General features: G+C 48.0%; 1 long non-coding RNA gene across 1 annotated transcript; it reads left to right on the top strand.

The window, feature by feature from the left end:
* The first annotated feature begins 17800 nt into the window (after positions 1 to 17800).
* LOC147709398 (uncharacterized) lies at positions 17801 to 18412 on the top strand. The gene is made up of 3 exons (XR_015296548.1): positions 17801 to 17883; positions 18128 to 18214; positions 18300 to 18412. It is a non-coding gene; the product is annotated as an uncharacterized LOC147709398 (long non-coding RNA).
* The last annotated feature ends 193 nt before the right edge of the window (positions 18413 to 18605 follow it).

The raw sequence follows: 18605 nt of genomic DNA, 5'->3' as shown, positions 1-18605 counted from the left end.
ACGGACCGCCAAAACAGGGGCGAGAGAGAGCGTCCGAGATCTGCCCCACTCCGAAAATCGCAACGCATCCGCAAGAAGAACAGACTTAAAAGAGCGATGCAGGATGATCAATTGGCAGTGGACAGAAAGGGAGCAGTGGCGGCGACGGCAATTATCACGGGGTCGCAACATGGGAGTCTTTCGATGGGCTCGGACACCGAGGACGACAGCAGGAAATCGGGAGGGGACGTCTCCGAAGTGGACAGCTCTGTTGGTCCAAAGGTCACCCCACAGACGGCGGATGGACTGTTTAATGAATGATAGCTGGAGCGAGGACTCTGTTGGTTGGCCCTGTGGGACTACCTTATCTTGGAAGTGGGCGTACTGACAGGTACTATGGTGGGAGAGCAGTATGGGATCATGGGCGCGGGGCGGGTGCCTGGCTTGCCCCTGGTCGGCCCTGAACTACCCTCTCGTTGCCCTTAAGGCTTTCTGTAGTGGCGACTACAGAATAGTAGACTGTGTGTAATGTTACAGGTTTGGATGGGGGCTAATGCTAGGTCCTGTTCTGGGGTGTGGGGTTGGGGAAGTTTCTTCGGGTGTTTTGAGTGGGGATTCATGCTGCTCTGATATGGGTGCTAAACGGTCACTGAGGTACTGGAGGGGACTGTACTGCTATGGGGACATTACCTAATTTGAAATGTGTCACATGGAATGTCCGTGGACTCCGAACGATGTCCAGAAGGTATAAGGTGCATGCCTATTTGATGAGGCGGGTGTCCACATTGCAATGTTACAAGAGACGCATCTAACTAAACAAGAATGTATAGCATTACAGAAAAGATGGCATGGGCAGGTGTTTGGCACCACGTACTCTGCATTTGCTAGGGGGGTCCTGATTTGGGTGAGAGCAGGGATCCCATTCGAGGTCACAAACCAGCTTGTGGATCCTGAAGGACGGTATGTGGCAGTGGAAGGGAGGCTGTATGGCAGGGATGTGGTCTTATGTAGCTTGTATGCTCCCAACACTGATCAGGCCCGGTTTTTTGATGGCCTTACTGGTTCGCTCGCACACTTCCTGGCGGGTCCTGCCATTATAGGAGGGGACTTCAACTCAATTGTTGATGTGGCGCTCGATAGGTCGCATCCACCATTGGCTGACTCCCCAGTCCGCAGACTAGCCGCACACAGGAGGGATTGGCAAGAGCGGTGGGGCCTTACAGATGTGTGGAGAACGCAGCATCCGGAAACTAGGGACTACTCCTTTTACTCGGCTCTACATGCATTACATGTCAGGATAGACTCAATACTATGTGTTGGGCCGCTAGCCACACTGGTCACACACACGGAATACTTAGCTAGAACCATCTCAGATCACAACCCACTGTTAATGAGGGTGCAATGGCAGCAGGCGAGGTCGGCGGTCCCCATGTGGAAGTTGCGGCCTGACACGCTGGAGGACTTGGTGTTTAGTGATGCGATCCAGCAGGGTATTGAGCACTATTTTGTTGAGAATGAGGGTTCGGCTGCTACGAGGTCAATAGAATGGGATGCGATGAAAGTAGTGGTGAGAGGGGTCTGCATGGGCAGATTTTCGAATGCTAGGGCGGCGGTCTTGTCTGACATAGATAAGGCGGAAAGCGAGCTGAGGGAACTAGAGAGGCGCAGTCCGGAGCGTCCGGAACTGCAGGGTCGGCTACTAGAGGCGAAAGAATTGGTAGCGAAAGAGACAGAGCGGCTGCGGTGTTATGATTACAAGCTTTATAATACCAAGATACATGTGGAATGAGATAAGGTGGGTACACTGCTGGCGAGACTAGCTAGACCAGTACCTAGGGGTTGCCCTTAAGCATGGGCGAATTTTGCAAATTTGGCGTTCGCGAATTTAGCGAATTTGCGAACTCGCAATCCGCAAAATCCGCGAATTCCCGCGAATTTGCGGATTTTTCTTTTTTTGTGTTCGCAAGTGTTTCTGCCAGTTCGCGAGGATTTGGTACTAGTTCGCAATTGCGAACTTACTTGTCGGCTCGCAACGGTCGCGACTATGTTGTTTCTACGTCTGGTTCATCATCACAGCCTCCCAGCACCCTCTGTTTCACCACTGCCACCCTCTCTTTGACCCATGCCACCCTCTGTTACATCAATGCCACCCTCTGGTTCATCATCACTGTAGAAGATGGGGGGGAAAAGCAAGCACACCTGCCCTGCTTCAACTGACATGAATTAATTTGGGGTTAGTTTATTAACAACACCTGCCCTGCCCCAACTGACAATAATGAATTAGGGGCTAATTAATGTGTCACTGAATTTGAAGTTCCAGCCTGGCACCTGCTTGTCTGCTCCCTTAGCTGTAAATCAGGACCTTTGTGGCATACAGTTAAGGTCAGAGCAGGGTCACACAATAGTTGCAAGTAGGCAACCGAATTCTGGAGGGCCCCCTCAGGAAGCACAACAGGGAATCGTTACAAATCATGAGATTGACCTTTTGCACCTGCTCATTTGTTTTGCTTTTGCAAAAATCGTTTTTCGGTAATTTCGCGCTATTTGCGAGGCTCGGCATCGTGCGAAACCGACCGCGGAAGCCGCCAATTCGTGCGAATGAGTTTTATATTTTTTTGCGGCGTGTTATTTCGTGAGTTTTTTTGCAGTATTCGCGAGATGCTTGCAGCGCAACACGCGAATTTACCGCAAGGTCGAGTACGGGTGCGGCCATTTTGTTTGCGTGACGTATTTCCGTTTCCACCCGCTATGTATAATCTTGCGAAGTAAGCGCATTGCGAGTACAAGTTCGCACGAGATCTCTAGGCATGGTGTTTATCCTCTTGCTATCTTTGCCATCCTTTGCTTGTTTTCAGTTTTTTTTCGAACGATTTTGCTTCTTATCTATCCCTCTCTTTTCCTAGCTGTATATTTTTGTCTTTTCTGCTATTTTTGTTTACTTTTAAACTACTTTTTTAAACTCTTTTCTTTTCTTCTTCCCTATCCTATTCTTTCTTAATTTTCTACTTCCTACCTTACCTGCCCAGACCATGGTGAAGCCAGGCGCCGTGAAGCTGCCCAGGCACTTGAGGGCGGCAGCGGCGGAGGGGAGGAGGAGTCCTGGACCCCGTGCCAGGACAGCATGCGGGTGATTGAGGGGGGAGCAGGTGACGCAACGGGAGATCTTCAGCCCGGAGGAAGTGGGCGCGCTGGTCTAGTTCGTCCAGCGCCGCCTGCCCAGGACCATCGCGGGAGGCGGCAGGATTGCGGCCGGCGGCTACAACATCCGGGAGCGCCGGAAGCGGTGGCAGAAGGTGTGCTGGGCCATGTCCCAACTCTCCGGGGTCGAGCGCACCTACAGCCAGGCCACCCACCGCTGGACGGACCTCCTGGACCGGGAGCGCGACCTGCTGGACCAGCTCGGCTTGGAGATCCCCGGGCTTGGTGAGTAGTAGTAGTTATTTCATCACTCACTACTATGTTTTCTCCTGCTCTGTGTTGTTGTATTGCAAATATTTGTTTTTTACATGGAGCAAGCCAATAATGCTGCTGACGATTACATTGTAGTTAAATTATATTTCAAAATCTTCTGTGCATTTCAGGTGCACTGCTCTCCTTCTCAGTGGCGTTGCTACTATGCTTATTTGTTTTCTATTTTGTGGTCTCATTGGCCTGAGTAACTATTATGTATGAGTGTACTTTACAGAACGGCGTAATGCTAGACAATAGGGGGCAGATTACATTTACAAGCCCTTTGCGCCACGTTTACGTTGCCTTGCGTGACGCAACAGCGGCGTAAACGTGGCGCATCCCTGCGAGTCATTTACAGCGTGACGCATCTAGGGAGATGCGTCACGTTATAAAGCCATGGGCCTGCGCCACAATGGGTGCGTTCCTAGTACGCAGGGTGGGCGGTCCGGCGGCTGTGCGCCTCGCAAAAGTGCCTGCGTGAAATCTACAAGATTTAACGCAGGCACTTCTGCGACGCTGCTACGTCAATTCAATTCCTTATGCCTGCTTGAAGCAGGCGTAAGGACTGACACAGCATGTTAAGTATTGGGTGGCCCTGAGCATTACTGGAGTTGCATTGCGTTGGCGACGTGACTCCAGCGATGCGCCGCTCTTACGTGACGAGATGCGTCACGCAAGTGCCTACCCTTGCGCCAGGGCGCGCCGCATTGTAAATGAGGCGCATCTGCCGTGTCGCAAGGGTAGTTTTGCGTGACGCATTTGATCTGGCGCATCTCTGGAGATGCGCCAGAACGCGTAAGTAAGTATGCCCCTAAGGGGCAGAATTGCAATTACCGTCGCATCCCTGCAAAGTAGCAGGGATGCACCAGTAATTGTGCGGCCCGCTACCAGTGTAAGAATTGGCTTTTGTAGTTTGGTTTGCCCTGTTCCCATCATGCACTGGGACAGGAACAGACTAATTTGCATACAGCCAGGTTCTGAAACTGGGATGGTGCAGTGAGCTAAAAAACGGTGTTGGATCTAGCCCTGATCTCTTGACTGGGTGAGAGCTTTCTGCTTAATTCAGAGACTCTGTCCCTCACCACCCCTTGTTGTAAATATTTTTGTCCACCTCCCAGTGTAAGAATTGGCTTTTGTAGTTTGGTTTGCCCTGTTCCCATCATGCACTGGGACAGGAACAGACTAATTTGCATACAGCCAGGTTCTGAAACTGGGATGGTGCAGTGAGCTAAAAAACGGTGTTGGATCTAGCCCTGATCTCTTGACTGGGTGAGAGCTTTCTGCTTAATTCAGAGACTCTGTCCCTCACCACCCCTTGTTGTAAGTATTTGCAATGCGGCGCACCATGGGCCCAAAACGTCACCGAAGCTTTACTGCTGGAGTTGCGTCGCAACGATGGCGCAGCTCCAGCAATGCTCTGGGGTACCCTATCTCCCCAATGCTGGGTCAAGCCGTACGTCTGCTTCAAGCAGGTGCAGGGTTTGTGTGACGCATCATTGTCCTAAAGGTGACTGATTGAAATTTTGTAGATTTCCCTCAGCCACTTTTAGGATGTGTTCCAGCGCAGGAATGCCCTTCCTTGCGCCAGAACGCCCCCTGATGGCGCAGGGCTTTATAACGGGATGCATCTCCCAAATGCGTCACGTTGTTATAATATTATACGCCGCACCATGGCGCCTCTTTTGTTCAGCTGCTGCGTCACAAAAGTCACGCAAGAACGGAGAAAAAGAGGCGCAAGGGGCTTAAATCTGCCCCTTCCTTTGTACCCCTGACAATAAGAAAAATAGTGGCGGTGGATTGATAGTTTGACTATTTAAAAGACTGGTTATGTAGCAGGCAACTGTTAGTGTTGTCACTGATCTGACTGAAATCACAATGGAGTTTGTCTGTCACTTTGCGTCTTGCCTGCGGACTGCTGCCTGCCAGTCCTAGGTGAACCTTTCAGTACTTTGTTTAGTGAGTAACGTGACTTTCGAAGTCGCAGGTCCGCAAATCAATGAAAACTAACCCTAATCAATATAATTTCGCGGAAATCATTTGTTATTGTTGTTTTGAAATGTTTGATTTGGTTGACATTGACAAGCAACAATCATCCATGTTTTCTGTTCTTTCTTTCATGTTGTACGTCAGCTCCCCCCAGGGGCGAGGGGACACAGGAGCAGCAGGCGGCGGCGGATGCTGTTGAACAGGGCCAGGATCGGGCAGGCGAGGGCTCCTTTGCTGGCCCCAGTAAGTTTTCATTTTAGACTAGTACCTATTTTTCCTAGCGTTCCTCATTTGATTTTTTCAAAATCGTCTTTGATCTTCTTGTAGACTGTATCTAAATTCTTATCCTGCCTCTACTATGACTCCCTGTGGTATTACTAGATTATTCTTATTAGTCTGTCTGTGTAGCTAACTAAGATTGCACGGTTGGCGAAACTGCCATTCTAGTCAGCAATAGCTCTATCAACTTAGTGCAGTCCTCTGGGATTGTCCATAATGTCTTTTGAAGTGTTCTATCTGCTTTGAAAATTCCCAACTATAAAATGTGAATGACCACCAAGAAAGAATAATATACTACCTTTTGGTTTGGATAGGAGGCAATCCATACCACTACTGTTGCGGGGACAATTCTTCTGCAGAAACAGAACTATGGACAATAAATAGTGCATTGCTTATCAATTATAATAGGCGCTGTTAGAGTTTCCACCTACCTCTGTGATAACAGACTTTGAACCCCCAATGTCCTTACTGACTGACTACATAGTGTGGCACAGTCATTTACCTCCCGAATTCATCGATGATTGATCCCCAATGATGATTATCCAACGTAGCTCAAGAGTACTGAGTCAGAGTCAAGAAGTGTTAGAGGCACGGACTCATGCTTGCAAAAATTGCAAAACCTTTCGCTCAGTCACTCTAGTCTGGACCAAAAAACACAGAGTCTATTTAAGATTAAAAGCTTTATTAAAAGTAAACACATTTATTAAAATGAAGTCATAATAAAAAAACTAAACGTTTAACTGAGAATGGAAAAGTGGTTAGTGCTGATGATTAATTGAAGACATTTCTTGTAGTCGAGCCGAGCTCTCACCTGGTTTCAACTTGATCTTGTTGTTAGGAGTCCATCTTCTGTCTGTGTGGAGAAAAATGGTGCGTGTTAAAAAGCCAGCCTTCATCAGTTGTGCCAAAAAGTGCAGCAAGACAACACCCTTCCCTGGAAAAAGGGACATTTTTATTTACTTTAGAGTAGACAGTCACAAATTACATTGTTTTCACATGTCTTAATTCCTAGACCAAATACTAGTGAGTGGTTTATTCTAACATTCTTAAATGTACTTTGTAGGTGGAACATCTGGTGGCGGGGCCAGTGCGGAGGTGGTGGTGCTCGACACGGAGGCGGAGGGCAATTCTTCAGGGGAGGAGGCGGCGGCTCCAGTGCCGGCTGTGAGAGTTGAGACGGAGGTGGTGGCGGGCAGAGGTAAGCTCTTATATATTCCTTACTTATTGAGATTGAAGTCGTGGCTGGGAAGGAAAGAATATGAGATGCATGGCTGGGTGAATGATGAAGCAATGATTGGTGGAAGGACAACAGCCTGGGTGGGTGACACAGAAACTGTATGTGTCCATATACCTGGATCATGCTACTATCTGACTCTTAGATAGCATATGTGTATCTAGAGCAGGGGTACTCATAGTACGGCCCGCGGGCCGGTGGCGGCCCGGCAAGCCTTCCTTGGCGGTGCGCAGACCTTGCAGACAATCACTGCTCCCCCGGCCCCCACAGAGCAGAGGCTTTGTTGTATTTCACCTGTAAGCACCCCTGCATCTCCACTCTGACAATCACTGCTCCCCCGGCCCCCACAGAGCAGAGTGGAGATGCAGGGCCACAAAGAGGTGAAATAGAACAAAGCCTCTGCTCTGTGGGGCCGGGCAAGCAGTGATTGTCAGGGTGGAGATGTAAGGGCGCTACAACAAACAAAGCCTCAATAATATGTTAATGGTCTTTTAAAGACCTGTTAAGTACTTTGGTGTGGCTGTCTGTGTGTGCGCGTTGAGGAAGCTGTCTCAGCCCGGGCTGAAGGCTGACACAGACAGACACACACACAGTGAGATGACAGAGGGGGAGGGAGAGGGAGGGCAGGAGGAAGAGAGAGATGGAGAGGGAGGGCAGGAGGGAGAGCAGGAGGGAGAGAGATGTATGTAAATGCTGGGTCTGGTGGCTCAGTGGATGAAGGCATCTGCTGCAGGGACCTGTGTGCAACCTCACGGTCACAAGTTTTCGTTTTGCTTTAGCCCCGCCCCTTCTGACTCCGCCCCCACCAGTGCGACCCTCGGCCACAAACTACACTGTACATTTAGCCCCTGAGAGAAAGTTTGTGAGTACCCATGATCTAGAGAGAGTAGACGGTCAGTGGATGAACTAAGTGTAACTTTGAAGAGCATGTAACACTGCACCCGCACGTCCGTTCCAGTGTAGGAAAGGCAAGAAAAAGAAGTTGTAATTTTGTCCAAATACTACCATCAATAGTAGCAGTAGTTTGTATTGCAAGCACAGCATAGATCCGGTTATTACGGTGGCCACTCCCTACCTCTCTTAATAAGTTTAGTAGTACTCAGTCATTCATGTGTGGATGTATCACTGGTCACTCAATAAAAAGCAAAGCACCTAAAGTCATCCCATATGTAAGCAAAAACATCCCATGTGAAGTGATAGATAATCAGATTATTTATCTTCTTCATTTTCCATTTCTAGTACTCATTTGCACTGTACGGTGAAAGTTAAATTAATTAAGCAGTAGCCCTTGTAACAGAGTATTCTCAGTGCCACCCGTAATAGAAAAGTAAGAGCTTCACCACCTGCATGTACTGGACCGGTACAGTAACGCAAGTCTAGGTCACTCATCATGGCGTGCGTCTCTTTTTCTCGGGTGCAAGTTCACTGCGCTGGCATTATGCCGGCTTGCAGAAGATAAAGTACCAATTTTCAAGAGACAAGAAGAAGAATAAGACTGGTGTACTTTCATAGTCGACTCCAATGGAAGTCCATAGTGCTCGTAGAATTTGTTCCTTAAACTCCCACTAATGTTAGAGCAAGGATGAAGAAGTGGGAGGTTAGATAGATACTGGCCTCAATAGTTATGTAATGCGCTTGCAAGTTGCTAGTTGTACTGCAACACAAATTTCTGCTGAATGATTGAGTTTATCTTAAAGAGCATTGGTTACAGACTATGTCTTTCTTTCTTCATATAGATGCTGCTTCCAAACCAACAAGGAGGAAGGAGCTGGCTAGAGCGGCCCGGCAACGGAGGATCGATGCCACTGTTGCAGAATATCGGCGGCTGGTGGCCCTGGAGGACGACGAAAGTGCGCAGTCGGCCACGACAACAACGTCGGCTGCATCGGCCTCCGTGCCCCCACGGGCTGCCACCCAGCACAGTGCTCCAGCCAGACTGAGCCGGGCTGCCAAAGCCAAACGCCGACGCCGAGCAGCAAGGACAACAGCTACCTCTCACAGCCATTGCAACTGCAAGGCACGCCTGCGCCGCAGTACCCTGAGGGTGTCCTGCCTTCAGCAGGAGTTCCATCACTTTACCAACGTGTTGGAGGGGCTCCGCTAAGAGCACGCCTTGCTCCGCGAGGAGTATGATGCCCTGGCCCAAAAAGTCAACAGCATCCACCCATAGTGTCCCTTGCCCCTTTTTTAGAGACTTTTGGGGGGTGGGAATCGGGAGTTGGGTTTGGGACTTTTAAAGGACAACCGTTGGGGTTAGGGAGGGTCTTGCGGGAGATTATTTTGTTAGGGCTATAAAAATATACTTTTTGAAACTTTATCTGACCATACCTGTTTTTACTGCTTGCCTGGTGGGTGGGTGTTTAACAGTAACTTTGTTTTCCTGAAAGTTTAGTTCCATTTTCTTCCTTTAAGTGTAAATGCCCAAACAAGAGTCCTAGGACTTTAGTAGTACTACCGTCAGTCTCTCGTCTCTCCTAATACTCCATTATACTCCCTCCCACCAAACGCTTATCTTACCTGTAATTTGTGTTTCAAAGTAGGGCTATATAACAAAGAAAATTGCCTAAACTGATACAGCAAGTCCAATGTAAATTGAACTCAAAAAGGAAGAAATCTCATTTCAACCCGAGATATTGCTAGTTAATAGCGATTTATTCGATCAATTTTTAGTGATTATTTTTACAATTTTTTTTTACATTTTATATACAATCAAACACTACACCATTATTCAATATGACAATATTCATTCATACTTATCAGATATATATCACAGTCGTTCAAAATCCAAACATCCATTCATACATAAATCTGACAATTCCAACAGTTGCGGAAATGACAGTGGGGGAAAAAATCAGTGAAAGGAGGGGGGAGGAAGACAAAGGTTGCTCAATGAATCAACGTGTATGGTATGGTATAATACACAAATGTCTATTAACCTAAAACAGTACACTTGGAATTAAATCACAATCGAATTAATTGGTGAAAAATTATATAGCAATATGTACAAATAAAATAAGACGCAGTATTTATCAACACTTGGGTTAAGTAGGAGCAACACTTTGTGCAAAGGCCTATGCGAGATTATAGTCTTTGAAAAAACTGTACTTTCTGCCATCTCTGCAATGGAAACACAGAAAAAATACGTCAAATTTAATACAACAAAAGAACAGACTAAAGCCCTTATGGATCTACGTAACGACCCCACTATCACTATAAAGCAAGCCGATAAAGGCGGTGCCAAAGTGGTGTGGGACGCTACAGATTACAACAATGAAGTCCTAAGGCAATTAAATGACCAGGCATGCTATCGAAAAATTGGGAAAGATCCAACATCAGAATTACAGAACCAACTTTTCTCCATCATTAGGGAGGGTTTTGAACAAGGCTTTGTAGGCCCTAAAGAGCTGGACTTTTTACAAAAAAAACACCCAAAGGTACCTTAATTTTATATTCTACCAAAGGTACACAAAGACCCTAATAAACCCCCGGGAAGACCAATTGTGGCAGGATGTGACTCCCTGCTCGAACCCGTCACCAAATATGTTGACGTGTTTCTCAAACAATTCATGACCCTTGTGACATCATACTTGCAGGATACTACAGATTTCATCAACAAACTTGAAACCATAGAGTTTGGTGAAGGCAGTGACATCCTGGTCACCCTGGATGTCACTTCACTTTACACTCAGATCCCCCAGGATGAAGCAGTTGCAGTGCTCACTCACTTCCTGGAACTGAGAGCAAGACCAGTACAGGTACCAACTGAATTCTTGATTGACCTAGCATCTTTTGCCCTAAAAAAGAATTATTTTTGTTTTGGGAAAGACTTTTATTTTCAAATAAAAGGAGTAGCGATGGGCTGTCCTTTCGCCCCAGAACTGGCAGTCCTTTTTATGTCATTATATGAGGACACTTTCGTCTATAACAACAACCCCTTTAAAGATCACATTGGAGCGTGGCTGCGCTTCATTGATGATGTTTTTATGGTGTGGAAAGGCGAGGAGGATGAATTGAGATGCTTTTTAGACGGCTGAAATGCCAGAAACCGGTCCCCGGTAGCTTGTCTCCTTTCTGGTGAAGAATTGGCTTGGTAGTTTAGTCTGCCCTGTTCCCATGATGCACTGGGCCAGGGACAGGCTGATTTGCATATAGCCAGGTTCTGAGCTGGGATGGTGCAGTGAGATAAATAACGGTGATGGATCAAGCCCTGATCTTTGGACTGGGTAAGAGTGGTCTGCTTAATTCAGACACTCTGTTCATCACCACCCCCTTTTCTGAATCGTTTTTGGCCACTATAGGTGTGGCAGGGTATACTCAGACATGAGTCCCTTTCTCACTGCACCATCAGGATTCAAGCAAGCCGGGCCGAAGACGGCTGAAATGCCAGAAACCGGTCCCCGGTAGCTTGTCTCCTTTCTGGTGAAGAATTGGCTTGGTAGTTTAGTCTGCCCTGTTCCCATGATGCACTGGGCCAGGGACAGGCTGATTTGCATATAGCCAGGTTCTGAGCTGGGATGGTGCAGTGAGATAAATAACGGTGATGGATCAAGCCCTGATCTTTGGACTGGGTAAGAGTGGTCTGCTTAATTCAGACACTCTGTTCATCACCACCCCCTTTTCTGAATCGTTTTTGGCCACTATAGGTGTGGCAGGGTATACTCAGACATGAGTCCCTTTCTCACTGCACCATCAGGATTCAAGCAAGCCGGGCCGAAGACGGCTGAAATGCCAGAAACCGGTCCCCGGTAGCTTGTCTCCTTTCTGGTGAAGAATTGGCTTGGTAGTTTAGTCTGCCCTGTTCCCATGATGCACTGGGCCAGGGACAGGCTGATTTGCATATAGCCAGGTTCTGAGCTGGGATGGTGCAGTGAGATAAATAACGGTGATGGATCAAGCCCTGATCTTTGGACTGGGTAAGAGTGGTCTGCTTAATTCAGACACTCTGTTCATCACCACCCCCTTTTCTGAATCGTTTTTGGCCACTATAGGTGTGGCAGGGTATACTCAGACATGAGTCCCTTTCTCACTGCACCATCAGGATTCAAGCAAGCCGGGCCGAAGACGGCTGAAATGCCAGAAACCGGTCCCCGGTAGCTTGTCTCCTTTCTGGTGAAGAATTGGCTTGGTAGTTTAGTCTGCCCTGTTCCCATGATGCACTGGGCCAGGGACAGGCTGATTTGCATATAGCCAGGTTCTGAGCTGGGATGGTGCAGTGAGATAAATAACGGTGATGGATCAAGCCCTGATCTTTGGACTGGGTAAGAGTGGTCTGCTTAATTCAGACACTCTGTTCATCACCACCCCCTTTTCTGAATCGTTTTTGGCCACTATAGGTGTGGCAGGGTATACTCAGACATGAGTCCCTTTCTCACTGCACCATCAGGATTCAAGCAAGCCGGGCCGAAGACGGCTGAAATGCCAGAAACCGGTCCCCGGTAGCTTGTCTCCTTTTTGGTGAAGAATTGGCTTGGTAGTTTAGTCTGCCCTGTTCCCATGATGCACTGGGCCAGGGACAGGCTGATTTGCATATAGCCAGGTTCTGAGCTGGGATGGTGCAGTGAGATAAATAACGGTGATGGATCAAGCCCTGATCTTTGGACTGGGTAAGAGTGGTCTGCTTAATTCAGACACTCTGTTCATCACCACCCCCTTTTCTGAATCGTTTTTGGCCACTATAGGTGTGGCAGGGTATACTCAGACATGAGTCCCTTTCTCACTGCACCATCAGGATTCAAGCAAGCCGGGCCGAAGACGGCTGAAATGCCAGAAACCGGTCCCCGGTAGCTTGTCTCCTTTCTGGTGAAGAATTGGCTTGGTAGTTTAGTCTGCCCTGTTCCCATGATGCACTGGGCCAGGGACAGGCTGATTTGCATATAGCCAGGTTCTGAGCTGGGATGGTGCAGTGAGATAAATAACGGTGATGGATCAAGCCCTGATCTTTGGACTGGGTAAGAGTGGTCTGCTTAATTCAGACACTCTGTTCATCACCACCCCCTTTTCTGAATCGTTTTTGGCCACTATAGGTGTGGCAGGGTATACTCAGACATGAGTCCCTTTCTCACTGCACCATCAGGATTCAAGCAAGCCGGGCCGAAGACGGCTGAAAGGCCAGAAACCGGTCCCCGGTAGCTTGTCTCCTTTCTGGTGAAGAATTGGCTTGGTAGTTTAGTCTGCCCTGTTCCCATGATGCACTGGGCCAGGGACAGGCTGATTTGCATATAGCCAGGTTCTGAGCTGGGATGGTGCAGTGAGATAAATAACGGTGATGGATCAAGCCCTGATCTTTGGACTGGGTAAGAGTGGTCTGCTTAATTCAGACACTCTGTTCATCACCACCCCCTTTTCTGAATCGTTTTTGGCCACTATAGGTGTGGCAGGGTATACTCAGACATGAGTCCCTTTCTCACTGCACCATCAGGATTCAAGCAAGCCGGGCCGAAGACGGCTGAAATGCCAGAAACCGGTCCCCGGTAGCTTGTCTCCTTTCTGGTGAAGAATTGGCTTGGTAGTTTAGTCTGCCCTGTTCCCATGATGCACTGGGCCAGGGACAGGCTGATTTGCATATAGCCAGGTTCTGAGCTGGGATGGTGCAGTGAGATAAATAACGGTGATGGATCAAGCCCTGATCTTTGGACTGGGTAAGAGTGGTCTGCTTAATTCAGACACTCTGTTCATCACCACCCCCTTTTCTGAATCGTTTTTGGCCACTATAGGTGTGGCAGGGTATACTCAGACATGAGTCCCTTTCTCACTGCACCATCAGGATTCAAGCAAGCCGGGCCGAAGACGGCTGAAATGCCAGAAACCGGTCCCCGGTAGCTTGTCTCCTTTCTGGTGAAGAATTGGCTTGGTAGTTTAGTCTGCCCTGTTCCCATGATGCACTGGGCCAGGGACAGGCTGATTTGCATATAGCCAGGTTCTGAGCTGGGATGGTGCAGTGAGATAAATAACGGTGATGGATCAAGCCCTGATCTTTGGACTGGGTAAGAGTGGTCTGCTTAATTCAGACACTCTGTTCATCACCACCCCCTTTTCTGAATCGTTTTTGGCCACTATAGGTGTGGCAGGGTATACTCAGACATGAGTCCCTTTCTCACTGCACCATCAGGATTCAAGCAAGCCGGGCCGAAGACGGCTGAAATGCCAGAAACCGGTCCCCGGTAGCTTGTCTCCTTTCTGGTGAAGAATTGGCTTGGTAGTTTAGTCTGCCCTGTTCCCATGATGCACTGGGCCAGGGACAGGCTGATTTGCATATAGCCAGGTTCTGAGCTGGGATGGTGCAGTGAGATAAATAACGGTGATGGATCAAGCCCTGATCTTTGGACTGGGTAAGAGTGGTCTGCTTAATTCAGACACTCTGTTCATCACCACCCCCTTTTCTGAATCGTTTTTGGCCACTATAGGTGTGGCAGGGTATACTCAGACATGAGTCCCTTTCTCACTGCACCATCAGGATTCAAGCAAGCCGGGCCGAAGACGGCTGAAATGCCAGAAACCGGTCCCCGGTAGCTTGTCTCCTTTCTGGTGAAGAATTGGCTTGGTAGTTTAGTCTGCCCTGTTCCCATGATGCACTGGGCCAGGGACAGGCTGATTTGCATATAGCCAGGTTCTGAGCTGGGATGGTGCAGTGAGATAAATAACGGTGATGGATCAAGCCCTGATCTTTGGACTGGGTAAGAGTGGTCTGCTTAATTCAGACACTCTGTTCATCACCACCCCCTTTTCTGAATCGTTTTTGGCCACTATAGGTGTGGCAGGGTATACTCAGACATGAGTCCCTTTCTCACTGCACCATCAGGATTCAAGCAAGCCGGGCCGAAGACGGCTGAAATGCCAGAAACCGGTCCCCGGTAGCTTGTCTCCTTTCTGGTGAAGAATTGGCTTGGTAGTTTAGTCTGCCCTGTTCCCATGATGCACTGGGCCAGGGACAGGCTGATTTGCATATAGCCAGGTTCTGAGCTGGGATGGTGCAGTGAGATAAATAACGGTGATGGATCAAGCCCTGATCTTTGGACTGGGTAAGAGTGGTCTGCTTAATTCAGACACTCTGTTCATCACCACCCCCTTTTCTGAATCGTTTTTGGCCACTATAGGTGTGGCAGGGTATACTCAGACATGAGTCCCTTTCTCACTGCACCATCAGGATTCAAGCAAGCCGGGCCGAAGACGGCTGAAATGCCAGAAACCGGTCCCCGGTAGCTTGTCTCCTTTCTGGTGAAGAATTGGCTTGGTAGTTTAGTCTGCCCTGTTCCCATGATGCACTGGGCCAGGGACAGGCTGATTTGCATATAGCCAGGTTCTGAGCTGGGATGGTGCAGTGAGATAAATAACGGTGATGGATCAAGCCCTGATCTTTGGACTGGGTAAGAGTGGTCTGCTTAATTCAGACACTCTGTTCATCACCACCCCCTTTTCTGAATCGTTTTTGGCCACTATAGGTGTGGCAGGGTATACTCAGACATGAGTCCCTTTCTCACTGCACCATCAGGATTCAAGCAAGCCGGGCCGAAGACGGCTGAAATGCCAGAAACCGGTCCCCGGTAGCTTGTCTCCTTTCTGGTGAAGAATTGGCTTGGTAGTTTAGTCTGCCCTGTTCCCATGATGCACTGGGCCAGGGACAGGCTGATTTGCATATAGCCAGGTTCTGAGCTGGGATGGTGCAGTGAGATAAATAACGGTGATGGATCAAGCCCTGATCTTTGGACTGGGTAAGAGTGGTCTGCTTAATTCAGACACTCTGTTCATCACCACCCCCTTTTCTGAATCGTTTTTGGCCACTATAGGTGTGGCAGGGTATACTCAGACATGAGTCCCTTTCTCACTGCACCATCAGGATTCAAGCAAGCCGGGCCGAAGACGGCTGAAATGCCAGAAACCGGTCCCCGGTAGCTTGTCTCCTTTCTGGTGAAGAATTGGCTTGGTAGTTTAGTCTGCCCTGTTCCCATGATGCACTGGGCCAGGGACAGGCTGATTTGCATATAGCCAGGTTCTGAGCTGGGATGGTGCAGTGAGATAAATAACGGTGATGGATCAAGCCCTGATCTTTGGACTGGGTAAGAGTGGTCTGCTTAATTCAGACACTCTGTTCATCACCACCCCCTTTTCTGAATCGTTTTTGGCCACTATAGGTGTGGCAGGGTATACTCAGACATGAGTCCCTTTCTCACTGCACCATCAGGATTCAAGCAAGCCGGGCCGAAGACGGCTGAAATGCCAGAAACCGGTCCCCGGTAGCTTGTCTCCTTTCTGGTGAAGAATTGGCTTGGTAGTTTAGTCTGCCCTGTTCCCATGATGCACTGGGCCAGGGACAGGCTGATTTGCATATAGCCAGGTTCTGAGCTGGGATGGTGCAGTGAGATAAATAACGGTGATGGATCAAGCCCTGATCTTTGGACTGGGTAAGAGTGGTCTGCTTAATTCAGACACTCTGTTCATCACCACCCCCTTTTCTGAATCGTTTATGCTTGGCTGAACGCACGGACAGCGGACATTAAGTTCAGCATGACACTTTCAAAAGAAAAAAATATCCTTTTTGGACGTGGAAGTTTTTCCAACTGAGGGTAAACTATCAACTTCTCTTTTTGTTAAGTCAACTGATCGCAATAAAGCCCTCCTATTCTCAAGTAACCACCCGAGGAGTTTGCGAGAGAATTTACCACTAGGACAATTTCTTCGAATTCGAAGAAATTGTACCATGAATGAAGATTACAAGCTTCATGCGAGTAATTTGACGACTAAGCTATGCGATCGCGGATACCCGAAAAAACTGGTATCTAACTGTATGAAAAGGGCGCGTTGGACCCCAAGGGAAAGTCTCCTGGAACGATGCACTAAACCACAGTTAAAACGTCAGGTGTGTGTCACTACATTCTGTCCCAATGCCAATCAGTTAAAAAGAGTAATAAGTCAAAATTGCCACCTAGTTAAAAAGCTAGACGAGTGCCTTAATGAGCCCCCACTTTTTGCGTTCAAAAAAGAAAAAAGCATAGCCAATTATGTAGTAAGAGCAGCTACTCCAAAGGAAGCCCCTACCTCCATTCGACAAATGATGGGCCTAAACCCCATCACAGGACACCACAAATGTGGAACCTGTCTATGCTGTGAGTCAACGATAGAAGGTTCTTTATTTCAACATAGAGGCATCTCGTGGAAACACGAGACATTCAGTAATTGCAAGTCTAAATATGTTGTTTATGGTGTCTTGTGCCCCTGTGGACTCCTGTATATTGGTAAAACAAATCAGGAGGCCCAGCAAAGAATTTCCCAGCATAAGTCCAGACTTAAGAATCGGGTTGAGACAGCACCCCTGGTCAATCATTGGAATAGACTAAAACATCAGGTCAAAGATCTTAAATGGACAATCATCTCCAAGGTGGAGCGTGATCCCCGAGGAGGAGACTGGGATGCCAGACTCTCCAAAAGGGAAGCGCTCCTCATTGTCAAGTTTAATACGGCCGTCATAGGTCTGAATGAACTGTCAGAAATTTATAAACTTTAGACATCCCTTGTCCCCTGCAGTATTAGCTCTTGTCCGGTTTTCTCTTTTGTGTCATGAGGGCTCCATTTATTGAAGTAGACTGACGAGCCTTGTGACTCTGTGTCATTCTTCAACCAAAACCCCTAAGCGCATGCGCAGGGGAGTAGTTTCCTCTCCCGCGGCCACGACTATTTCTTCAGGCAGCTAGGTAATTGACTTCTGCTATTTGGCGCATGCGTTTAGGATTAGTGCCCCGCAGACGCCAATACAGTATGCCGGCTGATAGATGCGGCGAGATAGAGTTCCACTAGGTGAGTTAAGCTTCAGGAGGTGCCATCCGCTGGCAATTTCCGCTTCATTTACTCCCTTACTGATCCTCATGCTCCCTCTTTGTCGGAGTCACCTGCTTGGATGACGGTTTAACTTCCAGTCCACTCTCCACGCTCTTTAATTGAGTGAAGCGTCTGCCATCGTGCAGGTACCTGTTTAGATTCTTTTTTGTTCTATTTAATTAAACGCACTGTCGATCTAGGACGATCCTCTAATTACTGTATATGCTCCGCAATTTCCACAGACATTCTTTTAAAATTTCGGAACAGACTAAAACGCGAACATTATTGGACTGTGTAGGAACTTTTGAGGTATTCCCTTGCGTCTTAGACACGTATAGCGTGTAACTTTTTTTACACACAGGCGAGTAACATCCGCTTTGGTTTGTTAAGATTTCACAACGTGCGGAACTCTCCCCCTCCCTGGCTTCCCTGGATCCGTAGATTCCTAACGGAAACCGAGAACTACAACCCAGCGAGGTAAGAGAATAGTTATATCCTCCTGCTATTTCATGCCATCTAGTGCTATCAGCGGATGGTAATGAGGGAATCTTTTCCTTTTTAGTGTGATTTTTTCCAGCGCCCGTCAAAAGATAGAGTCCTTACTCGCCGGTCCTCAATAATAGTGACTTTTTGCTCCTATACACCCTCCAAGTGGCCTTGCAGACCAGTTGGGTAAGCTGTATTAGATGATGGTGGTTCACTCTTAAGTGTAACATAGGCAACCGAAGAACTTTCTTACATAGAGATCATGTTTGTGTTTTTCAGATATTCCATTGGCCCTGATGAGAGTCCCCCCTTCTAATTTTGACTGGGACTCGAAACGCGTAGGCCTTTGCACAAAGTGTTGCTCCTACTTAACCCAAGTGTT

The sequence above is a fragment of the Lissotriton vulgaris genome, chromosome 6 (genome assembly GCF_964263255.1).
Source record: "Lissotriton vulgaris chromosome 6, aLisVul1.2, whole genome shotgun sequence".
NCBI lineage: Eukaryota > Metazoa > Chordata > Amphibia > Caudata > Salamandridae > Lissotriton > Lissotriton vulgaris.
The sequence above is the reverse complement of the archived record's forward strand: the minus strand, read 5'-3'. Positions and strand labels throughout refer to the sequence as shown.